This window comes from Procambarus clarkii, chromosome 2, assembly GCF_040958095.1.
Source record: "Procambarus clarkii isolate CNS0578487 chromosome 2, FALCON_Pclarkii_2.0, whole genome shotgun sequence".
NCBI classification, from domain to species: domain Eukaryota; kingdom Metazoa; phylum Arthropoda; class Malacostraca; order Decapoda; family Cambaridae; genus Procambarus; species Procambarus clarkii.
Genome location: NC_091151.1, coordinates 28,082,314 through 28,087,463, shown reverse-complemented (window position 1 = coordinate 28,087,463; position 5,150 = coordinate 28,082,314). Strand labels below are relative to the sequence as shown.

Genomic DNA, 5,150 nt, shown 5'->3' with positions numbered 1-5,150 from the left:
TCAAAATATACGGCACACAAACACTCATACCCAAACAAAGCAAAATGCTAGGTAAGAACAAAGCAATTGGCCCGTAGGGGAAAGGAGATACCCACAAGACTGGAATACAAGTCATTAACAAGCACACAAGTACTACACCACACAACAACCGCACTACTACCAGAACTGGACGAATCACTACCAAAACAACACACCCAAAATGAAAATGGAAATAACCAATCACAGGTCAGAGAACTACTGAGATTCTGTGACAAATTCTCGCTCAATCAGCAGATAACAAAACGGACTAGGAACGAGAACACACTCGACCTCATATTCATGAACAATGATGAGCTAATCAGAGACATTACTGTCTCAGACACTACGTACTTGGACCACAAGCTCAATGAAGTGCAAACTAACATCAATAATGGTAGTAGGCCCAAGAGAAACAACAAGCGAGAAGGGCTATTCAATATATTCATTTTTAATAATAAAAGGATAGACTGGGAGAAAAAACAGGGAACTTACGAACATTCACTGGGAAAATGTTCTAGGTAATAAAAATCCTACACAAGGAAAAGCACAAACCACTGGATTGTATTGGACCTATTCGTACTAGTGAAGGTTCATATACTGAGGATGACAAAGAAATTAGTGAAATCCTAAAAAAGCAGTATGAGGACATGTTTAGCACTCCGATACAAAGCATGAAAGTGGAGGATCCGGACAACTTCTTTATGGGTGATATCCAAACCCCTGTAAATATAACTGATATCAACACGAGTGTGACAGATTTTGAAAGAGAAATTGACAATGTGCCCATGCATTCAGCCCCGGGTCAGACTCATGGAATTCAATATTTATAAATAAATGCAAAGTGCCAGTAGCACAGGCACTCAGTATAGTGTGGAGGAAGAGCTTGGACACGGGGGAGATACCAGAGGCTCTTAAAGCAGCAGACATAGCTCCTCTACACAAGGGAGGTAGTAAAGCATTGGCAAAGAATTATAGACCAGTTGCACTAACATCCCACATAATAAAATTATTTGAGAGTTATCAGGAGTCAGGTTACTAGTTTTATAGAGACCAATGACCTCCACAATCCAGGCCAACATGGATTTAGAGCAGGAAGATATTGAAATACCTCTTACAGCTATCTCTCATGTCCTCTACTTGTACAGTACAGCTACTTGACCATTACGACAAAATCACTGAGATATGAGATAATGATGATACTAACCTCATCTACTCAGACTCCAACCCACTCATATTAAATAATGATGTAAACAATAAATTAAAAAAAAATCCACTTATTAATGTCAACCAACAAACTCACACTAAACATAGAAAGGACCTACAACATCTTACTTGGGAGCAAATCAACAAATGCAATTCATCTACAGTTACACAATGTTAACATCAGAAATAAAAAAGATGGTAAGTTCCTTGGTCTATACTTGAATCTGCTCGAAACACTATGAGTGCTAGTTGCTTTACAAGAATGTATAACTTCAAGTCACTGTACTCTCCCCCAATGTACCTTCTTGTATATAAAGAAAAAATAAATAAATAAACAAACACATAATAAATCAATACTTACTAAATTTTGTCTATTATGTAGCAAAGAAGCAGGTCTACGGAAGGCTTTTCTGTTGAGTTCGAAGCCCAGATTACTCGTGGTCTCTGAAATAAGTTAAGATTATAAGTATAAAATTTATAAAACCAAATAATAAATCCGGTATTGCTCAATTTCAGATGCAGACGTACTGAATGATATATCAGACTGTCAGCATGGTATTCGATCTGGAAGGTCCAGTGTAACGAATTTACTCAGTTTCTATGATCGAGCCACAGAGATCTATAAAGAATTCTGATCAAGAAAGAGATCTAGGGGTGGTTTTAGATAGAAAACTATAACCTGAGGATCATATTAAGAACATTCTGCGAGGGGCCTATGCTACACTTTTTAACTTTAGAATTGCTTTTAAATACATAGGTCAAAAAGTTTTAAAAGTATTAAAAGTTTTTTAAACCTCTCGTGTATCATGAGTGTGGAAAAGCTTCAGATGGTGCATTCAGATGATGAACATTACCTAGTTCCTTCATCTGGGAAGAATGAAGACATATTGGTGCATTCGGATGATAAAAACTAACTACTGTAGTTCAATTGATCAACAGACTGTATATCATATGCAGATTGTATGTGGATCTACGGGCCACTCCAAACAACAGCCTGGTGGACCAAGCTCCACCAGGCCAAAAGCACAAAGTGTTCCACTGGCACCGGCAACTTCAACCATAAATGTTCTCAGAGATTACTAAAAATGATTGAATTAGACTAGACTACAGTAAATTGGCAATCTTAATCGTGTATCTGTTTCCACCAATACAGTACATGCTTCAACATGTCAGCAATACTTGATATGCAAATATATACACATATATCCATATACAGTATATACACATACATATATAATACAAAAATTATAAAATTTACTTACTTAATATTACATTGCAAATATTCCAGGTTTTGAAGACAATTTTCTTATTGCGCTCAACAAGGTAAGGCTTGCACCACAGATTCTGTCAGGGTTGGAAGCGTATTAGCATTGTATAGAAAATATTTACCAAATAGTTTTAAATACATAAAACTACAAATAGTAATTATTGAATTATTACATTACGCTTATACTCGTACATTCTGTTAAAGTGTCAAATTTCTACATTAGACTACCATATTACCTATATTATTGTTAATAATGTATTGACAGATGCAATATGTATTAAAATTCTAAAAATAAGTCATGCATTATATACAATTTGTGGGAAACTGCTGAGAAAAGCTGGTGTGGGGGTTGTTACAAGAGTGAGTAATAATTAAAGCTGGTGCATATAACATCCTTGTCAGGCACATGCAAAAATGAACACTTCCAGAATTGGAGACATGCAGAAATGTAACATGTGGAAATAGAGGCATGCCAAAACAAAGACATGCATAAATTAAAATTCTTATCTAAATAATTTCTAATGATTATTATATAAATTATTCCATCAGTACTAGATCAAATATTCACAAAAAAGGAGAAGAGATATTTGATATTCAATACCATCCTCCCTTTGGAAAGAGTAATCATGTCCTGTTGGACATTTATTATATGTTAAGATATAATCTAAAAGAAAATAGGGACATTGAAATGGTTGTTAAACTTTATTTCAATAAAGGACACTATAGGGAACCTCGAACCCTGTATTACAAGTGTAAGTGAAAATATTGGAAAAAATAATTAAAGCTAAATGTGAAGAACACCTGGAGACAAATGCTACACTTGCTTACATTTATGAATTGCTTTTAAATACATAGGGCAAATACTAAAGAAATTGTCTAAAACTTTTGTTAGACCACAGCTGGAATATGCAGCGGTTGTATGGTGCCCATATCTAAAGAATCACATCAACAAACTGGAAAAGGTATAGACATGCCAATAAGTGGCTCCCAGGTTAGAGGCATAAAATGCCAAAACTAGATGGTAGAATAAAAAGAAGATATTGTAAAAGGTAACCAAACAAAGATGCCACAGAAATATTAGAAAATTAACTTTCGCAAGCAGCGTGGTAGACACGGTTGGAACAAGTTAGGTGAGAGGGTGATGGAGGCCAAAACCATCAGTAGTTTCAAAGCATTATATGACAGTGCTGGGATGGGACACCATAGGCGTAGCCACAAATAATAGAATTTGGCGGTTCATATCACATTTTTTAAAATTAGAGATAAGGATGGTAATAAAGTTCAATGTAAAAACACCTATTATTAATGAATTTGTGAGAACTTCATATAAAATTAACAACTGAGCAAAGTATAGTACCATAGAAATAAAAAAAAAATGCTGCATGTTATTTTTTCACATTACCTTTCTGTAGATTTTTTCCTTTGTTACTACGTGAATGATCCGGTTCAGTAGTGTTGTAGTAGTTGCCTGCAGTACCTGCAGTTTGAAACAAATGTTAGAGACAATAGGCAGATCATTGATGTATATAAGAAATAGGAGAGGTCCCAAGATGCTGCCCAGTGGCACTCTAACAGTTATTGAATAATAATTTATATTTTTTTTTTTTTTAGTGTGCCTGCGGCCTGGTCCGCGACCAGGCCTCCACCCCCAGGAAGCATCCTGTAATAACTGACTCACACCCAGGTACCTATTTTACTGCTAGGTAACAGGGACATAGGGTGAAAGAAGCTCTGCCCATTGTTTCTCGCCAGTGCCTGGGATCGAATCTAGGACCACAGGATCACAAGTCCAGTCCGGCATAGTAGGCCGAGAAATGCGTTATATTTATTTAATTTATTTATTTATTTATTTATGCATATACAAGGAGGTACATTGGGAATGTGAGGATACATAATATGGTAATTACAGTCAATAATTACAATAATTTTTTCAAATATTTTTGATAGAATGGGTAGATTTGATATTGGTCTATAATTTTTATGTCCGCCGGATTGCCTCCTTTATGGACTGGCGTTACTCTTGCTTTTTTGAGGATATTTTGATTGTAAACTGATAGACAGGTGCTATTTTGGAGTTTGTTTTTAGCCTGGTGTGCTGTGAAATACTTGCAATGGTATTTAAGTGTGAAATCAATATCAAGTGTGGAAAAGCTTCAGATGGTGCATTCAGATGATGAACATTACTTAGTTCCTTCATCTGGGAAGAATGAAGACATATTGGTGCATTCGGATGATAAAAACTAACTACTGTAGTTCAATTGATAATATAAATAATAAATAAATACCAAAATATAAAAAATACCAAAATAAATAAATACCAATATAAATTTAATAAATAAATACCATTAAACTATTTTCTGTTTAACTGTTAGAAACAATCAATTAGATATATAAAAAGAAATAAAAAAGATTACATGGATAGTAAAACCTGGATTCCCAACTACAATTTATATAGATGTGATAGAGAAACTAGGTCAAATGGAGGAATAGGTCTGTATATTAAACAGCACCTGACGTGCACAGAGCTACTAAACTCAATGTGGTGGTAGTGATGCCGGCATCAACATCATTAGGCAGTCTCCGTGGTGTAGTGGTAAGACACTCGCCTGGCGTTCCGCGAGCGCTATGTCATGGGTTCGTATCCTGGCCGGGGAGGATTTAC

The 5,150-nt window shown here is 35.4% G+C and overlaps 1 long non-coding RNA gene across 1 annotated transcript; it reads right to left on the bottom strand.

The window, feature by feature from the left end:
• Positions 1-1,582: 1,582 nt before the first annotated feature.
• On the bottom strand, positions 1,583-3,971 carry LOC138367005 (uncharacterized). Its single transcript, XR_011229282.1, has 3 exons — positions 3,891-3,971; positions 2,484-2,565; positions 1,583-1,665 (listed from the first exon to the last, which is right to left on the bottom strand). It is a non-coding gene; the product is annotated as an uncharacterized lncRNA (long non-coding RNA).
• Positions 3,972-5,150: the final 1,179 nt, after the last annotated feature.